Source organism: Pinus tabuliformis, chromosome 3_1 (genome assembly GCF_031772625.1).
Source record: "Pinus tabuliformis cultivar Carrire ecotype Pingquan chromosome 3_1, CPIR1, whole genome shotgun sequence".
Taxonomy (NCBI): Eukaryota; Viridiplantae; Streptophyta; class Pinopsida; order Pinales; family Pinaceae; genus Pinus; species Pinus tabuliformis.
Window position 1 is genome coordinate 985428856 of NC_142301.1, and position 21536 is coordinate 985450391.

Here is a 21536-nt window from a genome sequence, read left to right on the forward strand (position 1 = left end):
ATTCAGTTGTGTTTGGCATTTTAGTTTAAGATAGCCTACATACTTATAATTTCTTATGTAATTAAAAAATAAAAAAATAAAAAATATTTTATTTTAAAAACTAAAAGAAATTGAATAGTTTCAACGAACAAAAGGACTCACAAAATGTTCAGTTTAAAGTGGTCAAGTGAGAAAAACTTAACTAAATGGTGAGGGAATTTTTTAAGAACTCTATTATAGTATCAAAGTCATTGAGATTTTTTTTAAGAATTGTATATTTAAGAAAATCAAACCAGAAACTTATTACAAATACCTGTAGATCTTATTCCAGATCGTTCACTGAGAGCTCAAGAATGAAACTCAAGAACGAAACTTGAAACGAGAGCCAGAGCAAAGCCTGTTTGAAAGGCAATTGTATTCACGCGTGTAAATGCTATGAATCCATCACTATTCACACATTGAAGATAATATATTTTTACATGATACTTCTGAATCCATCACATAATATATTTGAGTTGACGTTTTCTAGCCAGCAAGTGTGGCCCAAGTGTTCTGATAATGAGCTACAATTGCTAGATCGAAACATAGACTCAAAAACATTATGTGATGAATTCAAAGTATAATTAAAAAAAGCCTATCTACATGATAAGGTAAATGCTGGTATAGTTTGAGTCTCATTTTTTGATAAGGTAAATCCTGGTATAGTTTGAGTCTCACTTTTTTCCTAATATTAAGTATCAGTTTATATTTGGAAACATAGACACGAAATTATGTGATCAATCCGGAGTATCATATTAAAAAAAACTATCTAGATGGTAACGTAAATCCTGGTTGTAGTTTGAGTCCCAATTTTTTCTCAATATTAAGTATCAATTTATTTTTGGAAATGTTTCATGTCTGCCTCTTTTCTAGTCGCACTTTTTTTCTCAATATTAAGTTTCATGGAAACATTTTATGTATGCCTCTTTTCTTCATGGAAGCCATCCATCCTAGTTTAAGAGATCTGACTTTTTTTCTTTCACTGAGGCATTTTAGTATTGAAATCTTTGTACAGTCTCTTTTCTTTTTTTAAATTTTATTATTGTCGGACTTTGAATATTTTCATAATCATATGTAATTGCTTACATATGCTTCAAATTACATTTTCCAGGCACTAGATGTTACTCCGACAATTGCCTCTCTAGCCTCAATAAATAAAATATATTAAAATGGATTATATTCTTTCATATATATTTAACTTCACTCATAACGCAAAATAATACCTCATTAAATATAAATAATTTTTTTAATTATTAAAATGACTCATCTTACTCTCTTCTCATCTTAAAACATTAATACATTAATGAGCATTGTCGAAATGAGTTTGAAAAAATTGAAACACATTTACATTCCATACAGATAGATATGAAGTTCCAAGCATGGAAGCTCAAAAAAACCCACCATGGACGTAAATATTTATCTTGCCCTTCTCATCCTAACATAACTTGTACAGCTTTCGAAGGACGATACCCTACACATAACAGAAAAAGTTATCAACACAAGGAAACCTTCGTTGAGGAATTTACTCGCATTAATCTACCCAAATTGCTGGTCTTGCTCTTGCATTTGGGGTGATTTATACGTCTTCCCACTGCAAAACATATTAGAGTTCCATTGTGTTTCAGACTTAACTTGAGGGTGATGGTCCTTGGGACATTGGTCATGCTTTGATTTGGGTATGAAATTATTCTCATTTCTTCACATATTGACGTGAGGTAATGCTTCCTGAGGAAGATATTCATCTATCCAAATCTCACCCTTAAATGATTCGGATGCTCAAATACTCTGGAGTTCAACACCAGATTTCATATTTTACAAATTTTCTTCTTATTTGCCTTTGGATTACAACAGTGTTAATTTACGGTTGAAATCTTATGTAAACAGCAGTGTTAATTTACCATTGTTCTCCTATGTAAATATTAATAATAATATGATCAACTATATGGTGCATCACAAATATTTAAAAATGACTACAAATTCCAAAAATATTTCAAAATGTAGCACAGATATGTAAATCTCAATTTAATGTACTAATGTGGCAGTGCCTGCCCTATTCCTGAACTCTATCCATATAACTCCTCAGTCGCCCTACATCTGAGACCTTCACAGGTTTCATTATAAAGTCTTATGCGCCTTTGTGTAAACATCTCGTCAGTTTCCAGCCACCACTAATTATATAACCATGTAACAATAACTATAACATTTGAAAACAACAACATATAATGGTCTGAAATTTGCATTTTACCTGCTCAAAACCTATCCAACTTGGTCATAGCAGTTCTGTATGCAGAGCAATAAATAAGATGACTAAGAGTATGAATGTATGATTAAATTCTTAAGCTATGCAAAGTTGGTCCATTCAGAGATCAGTACACTGTTCTTCCAACCTCGTCGTGAAATTCATTTCTGTGCAAATGCCCCACTTTCCCATAAACAATTGCAAAATGTCATATTGTGATACATATAATCAGTCATTTACGGTTTGGATCTCTCTCTCACATAGAGTTCAATGTATCATGTCTTCTTGCATGGTGGGCACCTTTACCTCTTATCTTGTCAAGGGCGAGGGCTTGGTTGTGGCAAGCATTTTTTGTCAACTGCTAAACTGTCAAACTGGTTTACCAAATATTGTAAAATTTTCTACCTCTTTAGTCTTAACAAGGAAAAATACTATTTGTCAAGGAAAATTCATAGCAGAAGTGCTAGACCACAAGGCTGAGCATCTAGAAGCAGACTAACTCTCCCTTTCCTTTTTTTATGGCCTAATAAACAAAAGGTTTGGTTGTACGTTAAAAACAAAAGAAAATAAAGAAATTAATGTTTGAGTTACCCTTCCACGAATTTTGTCTATCTTTGGCAACTTTTGATTGATGGATGTGGCTTATATTGTATGCAAACATGATCCACACTTTCCACATCTCTATTTGGACATAAAAGGAAAAGACATCAAATTTTGAGTTTAGAACTCTTCTCTACTTGCTTCTTACTAGGCATATAGGGTTTAAGGGGTTTGGTTGCTACTTAAAATGGTTTAAGATACCTTTATTCTTTTTATCTAAGTAAATGCACTTTGTTTTTGTTTGTTTCGTTAGGTGCCTAGGTCAAAATGGAAAATATGTTGGGTTCATAGTCAGATTAGGAGTTGTACATCTTGATATGCACAAGAATTTTTTAGCACTTTCCCATTTCAATTTTTTCCCATGCTAAAGCTAAAAGGAGTCTAAAAGCAGAAACTTGAACCCCTTTAAAGAGAGTCATTCTTGAAGTGAAAAGATATTGTCAAGTTCCTAACTGATTTCTTTATGTTGTAATACTGATACCTAAGGAAAAAAGAACTAATTCCAGCTTAGAAGATGCTTCCAGTAATACATATTGAGTATGATTTTCCATGGCTTTGATAAGCTTTAGCAGCTCTTACTAGTGACTACTGAAATACCCTTTCTCATCTTCTCTTAACATAGTATTAATTTGTCTTCTCCAAATTTGCATTCTTATCATTCTTATCTTCCCCAAAACAGTATCTCACCTTATGTTATCTGAATTAGGATTCTTATCTTTTATAAATTAAAATTCTTATATTTTGCCTTTCTTAAACTTCTGCTACACCCCCTCCCCCTAGTTGCATCCTTATCTTCCCCAAAATAGTATCTCACCTTATGTTACCTGAATTAGGATTCTTATCTTTTCTAAATTAATGTTCTTAGCTCTTGCCTTGTTATATGTTATCTGAATTAGGATTCTTAAATTTTCTAAATTAATATTCATATCTCTTGCCTTTGTTATACTTCTCCCACACCCCCTCCCCCTCACCCCAGGTTCCTTTGACCTTGGATGGTAAGAGAGTGGGGTTTCCTATCTCTTACATGGCCCCCTCTCTCCAGGGTCATACAACCAGATCCCCTCATGGTGCCTGATGACTCCAACAGTGATTCGGTTCCTTGATGCCCCAACTATCAGTCACGAGGATCGAGAGAACTAAACATTATTTCTATCTCCAACTCTCTCACCGTCTCACCACCAAGATTTTCGAATTTCAAGTCTCAGACTCTACCATGGTATAATTGCATCTATAGTATATACCACTGCTATATGTATATATCTTTTGGTTATAGTTAGACCTAGTAGTTTGCTTGGTTGGAAACTTATCATGCTGCAGTATTTTTGCTTTCTTTCTCTTGCTTTTAAGCATTATGGAGGAGTTTCTATGGCACTCCCACATTATAATTCACATTGGACGTGTCTTCTTTAGTCCCAGTGGCCTACCTTTTTGGTCATTTATTAGACATTAATAAAATTATCTTATCTTATACAGGACCATCTTATCTTATCTGTTACTTAAAAGGTTTCAAGTTTCAGAAACTCTAAAAAATATTGAACTCTTGACTAGACAAAGTGGTCTGCCATAGGTTGCAAAGTTTGATCGAGAGTTATGTATTCAAATGTATCAGGTTTTCAAATCTTTGAAAAATATGGAGCACTTGACTGGACTGATTGGGTTACGGCAGGAAACAAAGTTTGATGGAGTGTTGAATGATTGTAAAGAACATTTCTTTTCTTTCTTCTTCTCTTTGAAACACAGAACTAAAAACATCAAAGAATTATTAGTTTGTGGGAAGATGCAGTAGCTATTTTGATTCTTCAATACATCTCAAATGATATTGTATCAAAGATGCAAAGATGTCTAACTCTTGGTGAGATTGAATATTGCAAGTAGTACTTCACTTTATACTGAAGGATCCGGTTTCAAAGTATTTAAAGAAAATTAGTGCATGCCTCGATGACATACACTATTGGAATGATTAAATGCTCTGGCTGCACATAAATACATTTCCAAAAATCAGTTTGCATGATAAAATTATGTTTCTGGTCAAAGGCTTTGAAAAATCCCTATGTTCTACATTTAGCAGCTAGGATAATTTTGTTTATATTTCCCCTCATATTTTCCTCATTCTTCTTGAGAAGTTGTTCTTTCTGGCATCTTCATGTAGACATTTATTGACAAGTGTGTGTTTGCATGGTCTTTTTTCATCAAATTCATGATAGGGAAACAAGGTGAATTTTTCCATTCGTGGTTGTTTGAATCAGAGAGTCAACCGAGATGTGAAGGAAGCTTCGAAAACTTTTATGGTCCATTGAGAGATATAATTAGTAAACTATTGCTTGATAAAAATAGAACAGTCAAAAGATGGATTGAAACTTTGAATATTAATTGCAGAAAATAATTTCCAAAATTTATATTGCATTTGATCAGTAAGATTTTCTTGACATCGATCAACTTCATGGGAAAACTAACAGATAATGCACAATTATTGCTGCAAATCTTCATAGATAGTTAGAGTACAAAGAATTTGGCTTTTAAATTTAGAGAGTCTGTTGCAATTGTTGGAGAAGTGCTCTTCCAATCAGAAAGAATAATTAAGCAGAGAAGATTTTTCATACGAATGAGTGATACATGATAAGATTATACAGAGCTTTCAATTAAGGGAAAGTTTTAATGATATAGACAAACGAAGCCCGGCAAGAAGCAAAGTCACTTCAAGAATTAGAAGAAATTCCTCTTGAGCATCTGAATCAAATTGTTTCTCTTCGACATCGGCTACAATGACTCTGGTAAGCTTCCAACAACTTAGATTGCATATCAGTGTGAGATTCAACAACTTAGTCCATGATTAATGTGAGAAAGGCATCGATGTTGTAAATAGTTTTTTAGTATACTGATCTGCCATAATAATTATTCCGCCGATGGTTCATGTAATAATATCCCTGTTTGAGATGAAAATAATGGACTATGTTTATCAGGATTTGGTTCAATTCAGATAAGAGAACGATAGATTTATGCCCCTCTATTCTATTCAGCCTACAGGTGTAACCTGCTATCACACCTTCATCTGGGTGTTTCTTCAATCTAGTTGGGCCAAAGCTATGACAATCAACTCTGATTTCTCCTATTTTGAATAAGCCTGGATATGCAGATGTTGCATTATTGATTAGCCTTTCCATGACTGTAAGGGCCTATTTGAGTAGAATCTATTGGCATAGTCTCATTCTGAATATATTCTATAGGATTCAGAAATTCATCTATGTCCATGAAAGCCACCCATTGACATTCTTGGCGAGCTCGCAATGCACAATGGGAGAATCCAGCCTCTTGGGTTTTAATCCATGGCCACATATGTCTACTTACGTTGAAGGAAACCAATGATGCTCTCACTTCTCTGTTGTCATCACTATTCTTATCATAAAGAAACCACCACTGGACACCTAGATAGCCATGATACATGATCTATTCTCTGAGAAATGGAGCTTGGTTCCAAAGCATTGTGCAAGCACAGAGATGGAGAGGCCTAAGCATCTGCACAGGTTTGGAGCTCATCATGGATTTAACTTCAATCCTAGCTACAGATGAAAGTAAACCACTCCTGGATCTCCATACAGAAGCCTTCAACCCTTGAATTTCTTGTATTTCTAAGCCATTAGGCTTCTCACATTTGATCACATCTTGAGTAGCCATCGAAACCTTGGTTTTAAAAACCTTACTACCCAAATTCATGGTGTCCCATTTCTTGAAATCCCTGCCATTAAACAAACCAGTGTCCAAATTGGAACCAAAAATACAGAAAAGATTATTAGTATCAAAAATCCTACCTCTTCTCAGGTTCAATCCTTTAACTAACATAATCACGTTGTCTGGTTCTACTACTGCCCCATAAAAAAGCATCCTCTATGAAAAATTATTTGGATACGTAGCTTGTAAAGGGACCAAAATTTCATTTTCCTTGAGTTTTATAGTTAAGGTCAATCCCTTTGTAGACATTGGTTGTGGAGGATGTGGACACCTAACAATTTGCAAGTCTTGTTGTTTCATATTCACAAAGATGGCAAAGTGACAAGATCCTCAACCAAAAGAGAGTTATCCTTGTGCACGACTCATTCTTCAATTGCATTATTTCTAGGCAGGAGTTGAGGATGATGTTCTTAGATAACAATCCTTCCTCGAGGTGGAGGGTAAAAATCTGCCACACAATGAAACCCAAACATCAGAAACCTAAAACACTGCATCTATCACCTGCATACACAATGTCATCAAGCTTAGCCAACTTAAGCTGAACATATGCTTTCCTTATATGTTTTTCACTCAAGGAGGAACTTGTTGCCCAACAACCCTCCTTGTTCTAATTGAAATTCTCCAGCATTTATAGTGGTAAAGAAATTTTTAGAAGGATGGACCAGTAGTTAGATGGTTTCCATATTTCTTTGAAGGACTAATTTTCAGATCTATGTGTTTTCATATTGGATCTCAAAGATGGTGTTAGCTAGCTTCAGATTCGAGGATAGACTTTATGGTGCCTCATTTTTTGTTATAGAAACTAAGGGTTATGCTCTTATTAAAAGACTGATATCTAGGATATCGTGCCTTCACCAATAGATCTACAGTGGTTGGCAGTGCAGACGAGGACAAAAGTTAAGTCCAAGTGGATGATCATGGATGTCGTAAAGGATCATTTGATCCCTCTATATACGAGAAGAAAACAATAAAGGATATTTTTTATGCCCTAGTGGGCCTCTAGCAAAGTGAGAACATAAATAGGAAGGTGATATTGTGAAACAATCTTAGATCTGTAGAGATGACCTAATCAGACTTAGTCAATAGTTACCTTATGCAGGGCACACGAGTTCATGGTCAAATTTTAATAGTTGTGGAGAAGGTTGTAGATTTAAAGCGAGTGAACATGGCACTAAATGGATTCCTAACTTCATGGGAACCATTTGTTAAAGGTGTTTGTGATCATGAGAACCTTCCTCACATTGAATAAGGGCACTTACGAGAACCTTGTTCTATTTGGTTAGACAAATAATGGCAAAGTTAAAGGACCTAGCAAAGGTAAGGGAAAAAGTGAGGAGTCAACCTCATAGTTAGGAAATGACTTGAGCAAAAATAAGTGCTTAATTCCTCATAATCATGGTCATTATTCATCACAATATCTAGAATCTAGATAAGAAGAAGCGTAAGTGGAAACAAGAGCAAAAGTAGGTAGTAGCATATATAGAAACTTAGTTGGATAAGTTTGTTGCAAAGTTTGAGAATGTTTTCTTGATGGTATCTTTCCTTTCTATCAACACAATTATTAGGAATGTGTGGTATGTGAATTTGGGGCTTCTCATCATATGGCACCAACCTGACAATTATTCTCTAGTTTAACAAAGCAAGACTAAGTAGTATAACATGAGCTTGGTGATGCCAAATACCTAGTAGCAAGAGTAGGTACTATTCTCTTCCACCTTGAGTTAGGTTTTAGATGTTTATGATGTTTTGCTTCACCATTAGTGCAAAAGGAGCCACCAAAAATAAAGGATCATCATGCTTATATTAGGGATTTTTTCTTTGCTAACTTAAACCTTTGTGTTGAAGGTAGGAAAGTATTGTATACAAGGTGTCCTCTATGAAATTTAGCTAGTGCTTCACTTTCTATTGTGTTTCTAGGTCAAATGATCAATAAAACATTTTGATCATTATATGTTTATGATATGTATGGATTGTAAAATGAATGAGTGGACATGTCTATGTACAATGTTTTAGCATGAAGTACTGCATAGCAACATTCTTGCCAGTTTCATCTTAAACTTGCCCCATTTAGCACGATAAACATTACCCTAGATGCATGCTCAAGAGTACATAGTTAAGTTTAGGTTGCCATTGTCTGAGACCTTTTGCATACTTCTTGACAGGAGATCAAATCATTTAATCCAAACGTACTAATATAAAACTAGCCTTTTTTTACCAGTGATTTCACCTTACTATATAAGTGAGAGAGTATGTGTCTGATCTATGTGAGGCCTGGATTTAGCTTTTGATCCTAAAACTAATCTTGCTTGGCCCAAATTGTTGGCTCTCGTACCATAACCCACCCTTCAAACTCGCTCTTGGATTTTGTCGGTGCATTAGATTACAAACCTAACTCAAACTCAATTACAAACCTTATTATTTCCTAAAAGATAAGTTAAGAATTATATTTATTATCTTATTTTCTATTATTTGTTATGTGCGAGGAGTTTCCAGAATCCCAATACTGAAATTTTTTTGGTTCATGAAAAACCTATCCTGCTCTTGTTCTAGGTGATTGTTTATACTTTTTGAAATTGTGTCCATGTGCAAGCTCTCGTGTGATGTATTTTACAATTTTTCATGTGAGACAGGTACTGAAGAGCTGTGTGTACACTATAGGTTATGCTCTGATTCATTGCAATTGAGTATCTATTTTGGTAAAACATGAGAAGCATAGTTTTCATCTATCAAATTTTGAATTTGAGACACTGAATCTTCTATAGAAATATGAATTGTGTCTTTCTTCATAGAATTTTTTAATTTTCTGCTAAAAAATGCTATTTTGTGCTTTACCTAAATTAGGGGTAAAAATAGCGTTTGTGTCATTTGTTTTAATCTTAGGTTCATGAAAGAGTAAGTATCATTTCTTTTAATCTTAGGATCATGAAAGAGTAATTATGTCCTTAACATTTTACAATTTTATTTGTTGGATTGATCAAAACCCTCCAACATTATAGCTTATACAATGTACTTTTAACTACATATAAGTCTATGTTAAGATCCATTCTATGGCTTAAGGTACCTACCTACATAGTAGGGAAGATATTAGGATTGAAGAGTAAATTATAAGCCATTTCTAATGGACTCCATGCACAATTGACTTGCTTATTTTTGGCTGGATTTTGAGAATGCGAAACTAATGGTTTACTCTATGCTTGTTAGGTCCTCATCTTTATACTATGGGTTGGGAGGTCCTTGCTTATGGCATACAAATCTTTGATATCATGGTTTGTATTCCTTTGATTTTTCTCATAATTGTCCTGGTGACCTTGGGTGCTCCGAAAAGGATGCAACATAGTTGTAGGAGAGAGGGGTCTTCGTGCACATTCATTTATGTCTTACCTGAGGTAGAGGGTAGGATTATCCCAACCCTCCAAATGGTATTCTTGGTCATCTGGACACTTCAGAAGGAAGCAACAAAGCTGAAGGAAAGATGGTCTTGGCTATGTGCTTGTCTGAAAGGTCTTAACTGAGCTAGAGGGTAACATTGTGCGAAACCTTGTAATGAAGGTAAGCTACGTCATGTGCTTGGTTTTGAATAAGTTCTTTCAGCTTGTCCTCAAAAGTCAACCCTTCTAAACTTAAGATAAATAATCTGTCCTTGATCTCTTAACTGAGCATAGGAATCTATTTGTCTTATTTTGTAAAAATGTCAGTTCCGATTGATAAACTATTCTTGGACAAACATTATGAAAGGATTTTTCTATAACTATTGTGTTTTGCTAATTGATATCAATTTTGTGATGCCTGTCTCTATTTTAACGACCCAACTATGTTTGGACAAACATTCTGAAAAAACCTTTAGTTTCACAAACTTGGTATTTGCTGCTAGATTTTTATCTAGGAATATTAATACTTTAAAAATTTTCCTTGTTTGCAGGCATATACTGTTGAGTTGGAAGCTGAAGTAACAAAACTCAAAGAAGAGATCAAGGAATTGCGAAAAAAAATAGGTATTGTGGACAAACCTATAATTGATATAAAGATCCATAGAATGTACTTCTTTTTTCAGGCAATTGCTTGTTTTATTATCATAAAATCCATGTTCTAGTTATTAATGGATACTTTTGTCTAAAAAAATAGGTAGAAATGGCTGAACTGCTAAAAAAATAGGTATACAAGCCTATAAATATGGGTTTTCCATCTAGTTGGATGAATATCTATCTATGCACACCATTTGAATGTGGGGATTAATATTATTGTCATATCATGTTACAATAATCTAGATAGCAGTTTTGAGAAGGGTGTAACATGGTCTTGAACTTTTGTTGTTTACTCACAAACCCATTCATCACCTTTTTTCCTTAACCTCAATTAGCTTTTATATATTCCACTAGGATGTTTGGGGAGGAAAGAAGGTTTAGCACTATGTTTGTTAAATGTGATTCGTATCTATTGATTTGATTCTTTTAATTCTTGGTTGGTTCATATATTTAAATATAAACTTATTATTATTATTTTGGTTGAGGACAAAAATGGGTGAGTTCACTTCTTTCGGGGTGAATTTAGTACATATATATTTTTTATCTAGCAAAAGATACACAAAAATTATGAGATTTAAAATCTCTTGAAATTACAAAGTTATTGGAATATTTGTGTTGCCAGGGTTTTTATTGTTTTATTATTTTGTGTCTGACTTTAATGTAAATATAGCTATTGTGCTTTCAACCATTACATTCAAAAATATCATTTCCAATTTATTGAGATTTGTGACTACTTTGTAAAGTGTTTTTATTATTTTTATTTTGAGATATTTTAATATAATTTTAGTTGTGATTTTAATTTGGATGTATTTTTATTTTAACTATTTAATTCAAAATTGTATTGTAATTATAAATGAAATAAAATTAATCAAAATTGCGAGTTGTTGATATTTTATTTTAATTTTAATTGTTTTATTTTTTTGTTTAACCAAATTGTTTTTAATAGCTATTATTTTTATTGCCATTTTTATTGTAAATCTTTAAAGGGTGCTAGCTCAATGGAAGAGCACCTGCTTTATAAGCAGGAGGTTGGTGGTTCGATTCCACTATGTCCTGATATGAATTAATCAATGATATTGTAGCTTATTTTTAATTAAATTATTTTAATATTGATTTATTTCCATGGTGAGCTATTATTCTACATTTATTATTTTATATTGTCTCTAAAGAGACAAAAGTGATGTTGTATTATCTAATTTTTTATTGTCTCTAGAGAGACAAAAATGAAATTGTCTTTGGAGAGACAAATGAAATTGTCTCTAGAGTGACAAAAATGCTTGTGTTATATATTGTCTTTATAGAGACAATATTTTAAGACAATTTAATTTGAGACACCCACTTAAAGACAATATTTGAGACAATACACAAGTTATCTTTTGTCTCCAGTTAAGACAATTTCCCCAAAAATTGCCTTAAATGTTGTCTTAAAACCCCCCTTTGTGTTGTAGTACGGCAAGGTTGAGTTAATGAGGAATTATGAGAGCTCCACTGATGCTAGAAAGCACGTGTCAGCACATCATATTAACATGGCAGTCGAAGGAGGTGTCACTTTCTATGTGCCCTCCAGCTGCACCTCAATGCCCAAGCATCTTAAACTGTTATAAATAAGAAATTATTTTTTAATTCTTATAAATAAGATATAAACATATATAGTAGCAGAACCACATTAAAAATATTAATGTTGTTTATATAGCTAAAGGCTTCAATTATATCTACCATTAATAAATATATATCAATAAAAATAATAATACAAAAAAACTATAGCAATAGAAATATTATTATTATCATATAACTAAAAGTAATTATTTATCTATAATTATAATTATTATTTAATATTAAATGTTATTTACAATTACTTAATTTTTAATTAATTATTTAATTATTATAATTGATCAATAATATTAGATATATAATAATAAAAATTATTATTGTTATTATTATTATTATTATTTTAAAATAATAATAATTATTATTAGTAAAAAAAATATTATTATTACCAAATAATTATTATTATTACTAACTAATTATTATTATTAAGATTATTGTTATTAATTAAAATTGCTACTATTATCAATTAATATTATTATTAAATAATTAAATTATAATAAAAAAATTTAAATTAAATTATAATAAATATTTAAAAAATTAGAAGATATTAAATAATAAACCCAAGATATTAAAACCCCAAGGTATTCTAAACCCAAAGGAATAATATTAAACCCAAAGGATTAATATTATAAATCTAAGGTATATAAGCCCTAAGATAAATATTAGAAACCCAAGGGAATATGGATTAATACTAAATACCCAAGGGAATAATATTAAATCCAAGGGATAAATATTATAAATCTAGGGTATATAAACCCTAAAATGACATGGCTGGCCATTTTTGATACGGTTGATTTTCATATTGACACAATCTTTGTCACAATGTGACATTGGACTATGGTTGAGAGTGATAGATTTTCATATTGAGACAACCATTGGCACAATGTGACATTGGACAATGGTTGACCATGGTTGATTTTCATATTGAGACAATCTTTGTCACAATGCGACATTGGACCATGGTTGACCATGGATGACCATGGTTGATATTATAAACCCAAGGTATAAAAACCAAAAGATAAATATTATAAAAACCCTAAAATAAACATGGCTGACCATTGTTTACCATCGTTGATTTTCATTATGAGACAATCTTTGTCACAATGTGACGTTGGACCATGGTTGATTTTGATATAGAGACAATCTATGACACAATGTCTCAACAATTAGCTCATTTATGGTGATCATAGGATACTGTCAAAGATTTATAGAGGGTTTCTCATAATTGGTTTACCCCATAACTTCCTAGTAGAATAAAGGAACAAAGTTTGAATGGACAGTCAAATGCAAGGAAAGTTTTGAAAAATTGAGACAATTACTGACTGTAGCCCCTATTATGAAAATTTCAAATCCAAATAAGGAATTCATTCTTTTCACTAATGCTTGTTTGGAAGGTCTTGGGGGAGTTTTGATGCAGGAAAATGTAGTAATAGCCTATGAGCCTAGAAAATGAAATGACACAAAAATAATTATGATGTGTATGATTGAGAGCTCCCGATAGTGATATATTCTCTAAAGATGTGAAGACACTATTTGACAGGAAACAAATTACTTTGGTGACAAGTCACATCATCCTAAAATATTTTTTCATCCAACCTGATCTAAATGCTAGACAAGAAGGTGGCTAACTTTCCTCAGTGAGTTCGAATTTGATATTAAAGGCATAGTAGATGCTTTAAGTAGGCATGCACATGCTTTGATGGGAGTATCTATTAGTCATATTAGTAAAACTTTTGTGGAACAAATTAAAAATTCAATACAACAAGATCATAAATATGTCAAAATTCAACAGAAATTACATCAAATGGAAGTTCCAAGATATGTAGAAAATTCTAAAAATTTGCTAACCTACTGAAATAGATTGTATATTCCCAATGTAAATGTTTTAAAACAAATGATATTGGATGAATATCAGAAGAAAACATATACACACATTCCTAGATACCAAAAGATGATAACGACATTAAGGAAATAATTATTTAAAGGAGTGCATAGATGAGGATTCTGGTGTAAATCTTTAACTGATAATTTCATCATGAGACTATATCATCCACCTTACGAGGTTCAACCATGAAGGTAAGCCCATGAAGGGAAGCCCTACCATAAATATGCTAGAAATTTTCATAATAGGATTGAAAGGGGGAGAAGATTGGAAGTAGGAATCGAGTATATAAATATAATACGCCCCTGATTTCCATAGAATGTGTATAATCTAGGTTATAACAAGAATTGACAACATATTAGCTATAGAAGTTAAGTCGAAATCGATGTTATGGGATTAGGATGTAATTTTTGAGAAGGGAAAAAAATACAGTGTGTTTGGAATTAAGACTACTGTCGAACAATTTCCAGATTATAAGGAATAAGCATAGTGAACTGTACTATACATTTTTTCCTTAATGAGTTACAAATTCCAGGTGGATAGTAATATTTATCTTAGAGAATAAACAATGTTAACTACAAAATATCCAGAAGCATCTCTAGTCAATACAAAAACAAAATATCAGAGGAAGAACAAATATATGCTTCATAAGCTTTGGTAAACCAAGAATACTCTTAAGCCATAACTAAAAGAAAATACATCAATGCATCAACAAAATTCTAGTTTAATGGAAATAAAATAGTCCTTCTCCCTGTAACTAAAACATTTATTGAACTTCCAGATGGAATTTAAATCAGATGACACTTCGCATGTAAAACAAATACCCCATCCCACTATTAAAATGAAAACGATTATTGAAATAAAAGGACAAATATACAAATTGTTGTATATTAACAATATTTAAAGGTTTGACCCTGTTGGAGAAATCTCAATAGTATTAATAAAAATAATAAGTTACAAGTAAACAATACCCTAAATCAACTATGAAACATTGAAATTCATATAGATTGCCTAAATATCACATGTAGAAGAGTAGGATGTATATATATAAGGAATGGGTACATAATGAGAGTATGGTTATGGCAAATATGACATTAAACTTCCCTTTATTATCACCCTAATTAAAATATGTGCAACTTACTATCATCACATTAAGTTAATTTCTAGAAGTGGTGATTAAAGGCAAATTTAAAAAAATTCTTGTATAGTTGAGGGACAATAGGAATTGTACAAACCTATTTCTCTTTGTTAGTTGTAATAGGTTTTGAAAATATTTCAATATGATGGACATCCTTTGATTCCTTTGAATGCTTGTTGGCTTCCTTCCTATACTTTCCCATCTTGATTCACATTTGATATTCCTTCTTTTTGTTAAGTTGCAACTGAAGGAACCCACTATGATACCAATTGTTGGAAATACTTATAGGGGTTTCAATCAATATTTCTCACCAATTAGTCTTTTCTAAATTTACATAGAATTTATTATCATTAACATTATATCAACTTAAATTGACATCACATAAATAGTAAAAAACACCATTCAACCATGCACAAACATCAAGACAATAGACATGATAATTTTTGGTGGAAACCCTTCTTGGAGAAGAACCACTGAATGATTCTTAATTTTTGTCTTAAAAAAAATTACATCAATATTTTCCACTAAAACTGAAAGAGGCTCCAAGTGCATGTTTTACAATATCCAACCTAAATGATTCTCCAATGCCCTCATTTATTAGCTCTAACTAGAAGGATACTCGATCGCCCTAGTTTGCAGGATCTGACCTGAAGTATGCTCCAACACCTTATTAACAAACTGCAATTAGAAGGATGCTCCAATTTTCTTTGTAGACACCAACCTCCCATAGCACCACCCTACTAGCTTGAAGTGTTCTTAGGCTACAAGTTGAAGGGGCATCCACTCTCCTACCTTTCACTACCCTTCAACCCTACTCAACAAGTTGTAACCTTCCTTGAAGACTCAAACCTTCAACTCACCATGGTGGACCACATTTCAAAATTTTTAGACTAGATCCAACTATCTCTTCTCTGTTGAATGAAGATAAATAAATAAATTTACTGCAACAAAAATATTCTTACTATTCTTCCTCTAAAAAAATCATTGACATTAACAAATCATCAGCAATATAACAAACTATGTCGACCTATACACGTCATCCTTTGAATCCCAATGTTTAAAAAATCAACATATACTCGCAAACCTTAGCCAAATCAACATACAAAATTTAGTATGATGAGCCTCAACCACTTGAGGAAGTTATTGGGAAATTGAAGCATTGTTCTGAACAGTCAAAGCGTAAAACTGAATCTCAACAAGGATGGAAAGGGAAAGACAAAGGTAAATGTAAATGGCAGACAAAAAGAGCAAGGTCTCAGAATTCAAATGAGAAAGAAAATGTGGCACCACAAAAAAGGTTTAATGTAGCTAGACAGGGACATGGGTAACAACATCAGCATAGAGGTGAGTGTACTGGTCAGTTGGAGTGTTGGACATGATGTAAGGATCACCTTAAGAGATATTATATACAAAATCAGGGTGGTAGGCCTTAGATATATAGTGCGTAGGAGGGACAAATTATTAGGCATGTTGGTCAAAGTGTTCCTCGTATTTATACAACATTGGATAACAAATAGGAAGACCATCATGCATTTATCATTGAGATGGACGGTAAACTTTGTGATCAAGTTGTTTCCATTTTGATTGACCCTGGATGTAATTATAGCTATGTTAGTCCTCACATGGTGGATAAGTGTGGTTTGAGTAAGGAATTGCATGTAGAATCTTGGCTAGTGTAGTTGACTATAGGTACAAATAAGTGATTTCATCATTGGGTAAGAGCTTGTGCATTTGATTGGAATGGTATGCCTACCACAACACATTTGAATGTACTACCATTGGGATCATAAAGTATGTTTTTTGATATGGATTGGTTGTATCTTCATAGAACCAAGGTGAATTGTTATGATAAAGCAATTGAGTGTGTGGATGACAATGGGGAACCAAGAATCTTACAGAGAAAGAAAAAAGCCACATCAGTTAGGATGGTGACATATATACAGGCAAAGCGGAGTCACAGGAAAGGGTGTGTGTTATTCACAGTGCACATTTCTAGTGATAAAGGTAAGTAAGTTGAGGATGCAGATGTTTTGAGAAGGTACCCAGTTCTACAACAATTTTAGGATATATTTTCTTAGGAGATTTCAAAGTTGACACCTCACAGGGAAGTAGAATTTTCTATTGAGTTAGTGGTAGGGACAACTCTAGTGTCAAATGCATCTTACAGGATGAGAAGACTTGAGTTAGTGGAGTTGAAGTTACAGTCGAAGGAAATGTTGAAGAAGGGATACATTAGGCAAAGTGTATCACCATGGGGCACACCCGTATTGTTTGTGAAAAGTAAGGATGGTACTCTCATATTATGCATTGACTATAAGCAGTTGAATAAAGTGACCATCAAGAATAGGTATATGTTACCGAGGATTGATGACTTGTTGAGTCAGTTGAAGGGAGAAGCATTATTCTCAAATATCGACTTGATATCTAGATATCACCAGGTATGCATCAAAGAGGAGGACATTTACAAGACAACATTTCGGACCAGATATGGGAATTATGAGTTTGTTGTAGTTCCATTTGGTTTTACTAATGCTCCAACTACATTTATGTGCTTGATGAATAGTGTGTTGCATCTATGTTTGGATAAGTTTGTTATTGTGTTAATTGATGACATATTGGTATATTCTAAAAATGAGGAAGAGCATGCCAAAAATTCAGCAACAGTGTTGGGGTTGTTGAGAGAGGATCACTTGTATGCTAAGCTCCGCAAATGTAGTTTCTTTTAGACTGAGGTACATTGCTTGGGACATGTTGTCTCCAAGAAGGGCATTGCAGTAGATCCATAAAAGATAAGGGACATCATGGAATGGGTAGCTTATATAAATGTGGATGAGGTGAGATCTTCATGGGGTTGGCAGGCTATTGTAGGAGGTTCATCAGGAACCTTTCACATATTTTGTCCTATTACATCATTGCATAGGAAAGGTAAGAAGTTTGAATGGACAGAGAAGTGTGAGGCTATTTTTGAGCAGCTCAAGCAATTGTTGACACATGCTCCAATGTTAAAGATTGCAGATCCAGACAAGGAGCTTTTAGTATGTACATATCCTTGCAAGAGAGGACTTGCTGGAGTCCTTATGCATGATGGACATGTGGTATGTTATGAGTCACAAAAACTAAACGAGCATGAACATAACCACCCTACACATGATCTTTAGTTAGTAGTGATCATTTAAGCATTGAAGATGTGGAGGCACTATCTTCTTGGTAACATTTTTGTGTTGATGAATGATCACATTGGGTTGAGGTATTTGCCTGACCAACCAAATCTGAACGCCCAATAGGCTAGATGGTTGGCCACAATCAATGAGTTTGACTTCAATATCAGGTACATCAAAGGAAAGGAGATCAGGGTGGCAGATACTCTTAGTAGGTGGGTAAATTTAAATCATATAGCTGCTATGAGTTCCTATGGGACAAACTTACAAGATAGCATCCAGTAGGAAGGTCGGTCGGATGTCAGGTATATGGAGATTGTTCACAGGTTGCAGTAGAGTACAGGTACAGGTATAGGTACATGTAGTAGTACAGGTACATGTACATGTAGTGGTATAGTACAGGTGTAGGTGCATGTGCACAGGATGATGATTATTGTCTTACAACAGATGGATTGGTCAGATTTAGAGACAAAATATATGTGGTAGATAGTAGTGACCTGAAGAAGGTGATCTTGAGGGAGTTTCATGTGAAACCATATTCATGTCAGCCAGGCTATCATAAGACATTGGCCACAGTGAAGAAATTTTATTATTGGCCAAATCTGAAGAAGGATATAACAAAGTTTGTGGCTAGGTGTTTCGATTGTCAGCATGTGAAGGCAAAGTGTAAACATCTAGGTGGACTGCTACAGCTGATTGCAATTCTAGAATGGAAATGGGAGGTCATTTTCATGGACTTTATCAAATGTTTGTTGAGGACATTGAGACAACATGATCCCATCATGGTTGTTGTGGACAAGTTGACAAAGGTAGCACACTTTATTCCAGTGATGTCTACATTCTCAGCTAGTGATGTAGAAAAGGTATTCATTAGAGATGTGGTTAGATTGCATGGTGTTCCAAAGAATATTTTGTCAAACATGGATGAAACTTTCACCTCCAAGTTTTGGAAGGAGTTGTTTATAATTTTGGGCATAGAGTTGGCCTTCAATACAACTTATCATCTGCAGACAAATGGAAAAACTGAGAGGGTCAATGGGATATTGGAGGACATGTTGAGGATGTATGTTATGCATCAACAATGAAAGTGGGAAGAGTATCTTCCATTGGTAGAGTACGCTTATAAAAATGGGTATCATCAATCTTTGAAGATGAGTCTGTTTGAGCCAATATATGGGAGGAATTGCAATACTCCCATTAGTTCGAGTGATCCAGTTAACATGTTGTTTATTAGACCGGACATGTTGGCGGACATGGAATAGGAAATGCAGGTTATAAAGAAGAATCTAGAGGCAACACAGGAAAGGAAAACGAGTTATGCAGATCAGTACATGTTGTTTAAGGAGTTCCAGGTTGGGGAACAGGTGTACTTGACCATCAAACCAAAGAAGAGTTCCCTTAACGGATTGGATCATGTGCCAAACTGGCACCACAGGTTTGTGGACCCTTCACTATTGTTGAGGATATTGGGCCAATAGCCTATTGAATTGCACTACCTCTCAAAGTTAAATTCCATAATTTTTTCCATGTGTCATTGCTTAAGAAGTATGTTAAAGATGTTGATCATGTGATTGTCTAGTTTGTATTGCAGGTGGAACTAGATGGATAATTCGAGCCAGAGCCTTAGTGTATATTGCAGAAAAATGGGCTCATTCTTTGGAACCGAGAAATCGAGTAGGTTAAAGTGCAGTGGAAGCACTTTGGGCCCAATGAAGCTACATGGGATATAGTGGATCAAATGCAGGCTATGTATCCTTCATTGTTTGATGTTTGAGGCAAAACAATTTTGGTATGGTGTTTTGGTATATGTTTTGGCATATGTTTTGCTGTGATATTTTGATATATGTACATATGTATATGGATGTAAATACCACCATGAGCTATGTTATAAAGCTCCAATAAGCGATATGGGTGTCATGTCATTTATAGTTGTCATGTTGTTATGTTGTCATGTTGGTTTTCTTTTCAACAGGGTGATGATTGTAAATAATGCATCAAGCTATGTTATAAATATCCATGGGAAGTATGTTTTCTTTTTAGCGATTGTGTTGAGGTATAAGTGTGGTTGAACAACGAGGACGGTATTCCCCAAGTGGGAGGGTTCTGTAACATTCTTGGTGAAAATTCCATGTAATAAAACTTAATGAAGGCAAAATAATAACAACAGTTGATGGGATGCTTATTCCAAGCTGAATGTTGATCAAAGCATCCTAGTGGGTGTTCATTGGTTCATTATGGATAAGGAAATTAGAAAAGCAAAAGGCAAAGGCTTTGGAAAGGCAAAATGCCATTTTTGGCACATTTGTTTATGAAAATATCATAAATTAGGACAAAAGGAAGGTGAAAGGTCACAGGTTGCATGTGAGGAGGAAAATGAAGGAAAATAATGGAAAATGAAGAAAATAGAGGTCTAATTGATAAAAAGGACTATGAGGATTAGTTTGTAACATTTTTTCCATTCAGTTTTGGAGCTCTCTCATTATTCTCTCTCTCTCTCTATCTCTCACTCTTGGACACTTAGATTTTTGTTGGAAGATTTTGGCATTCAGTCAAGAAAGGAGAAGAAGGCAAGAGGAAGGAAGGAAAACAAAGGAAGAGTAGGATCAAGTAGCTACAATAATATTCTTTGCAAGTATCGATTTGCATGTGTATTTTCCTTTCTATATTTGGCATGTTAGGAAATTATATATTACGGAGCAATGGAACACATAAAATATTGCAGAAATATAAACACGGAAAGCGCATAAAACAAGAGAGACACAGATATATGTGGTTCACCCAGTTTTGGCTACGTCCACCCCGAATAGCCAGTCCTTCCTTTCTATTATCCAGCAAAACGAAGAGACACAACCTACAGTAGATCCGCTGTAATATCCTCTATTTTCTCTCACAGTCTCACCTCTCTGTTTCTCGCTCACAGAATACACATCTATTACACAGCCTCAAATACAATGTCCTCATACAAAGAGAGGGGTTGCCTTCTAGGGAAAAAAACCCTAAACTAAACATAAGTTCTACCGTCAGATCATGCACCTAATGAATGGCCCAAATTGACTAGAAATCACTATACTTTTACAAGGCAATTTTACATCTGTTTTTAGCTTCGGGGGCGCTACCACCGAGCCCCCGCCAGGGGACTGCTAGC

General features: G+C 33.9%; 1 pseudogene; it reads right to left on the reverse strand.

Moving 5' to 3' along the window:
• Positions 1 to 5724: 5724 nt before the first annotated feature.
• The window catches only part of LOC149191151 (glycosyltransferase family 92 protein RCOM_0530710-like), a 45615-nt pseudogene continuing 29803 nt past the window's right edge, over positions 5725 to 21536 (reverse strand).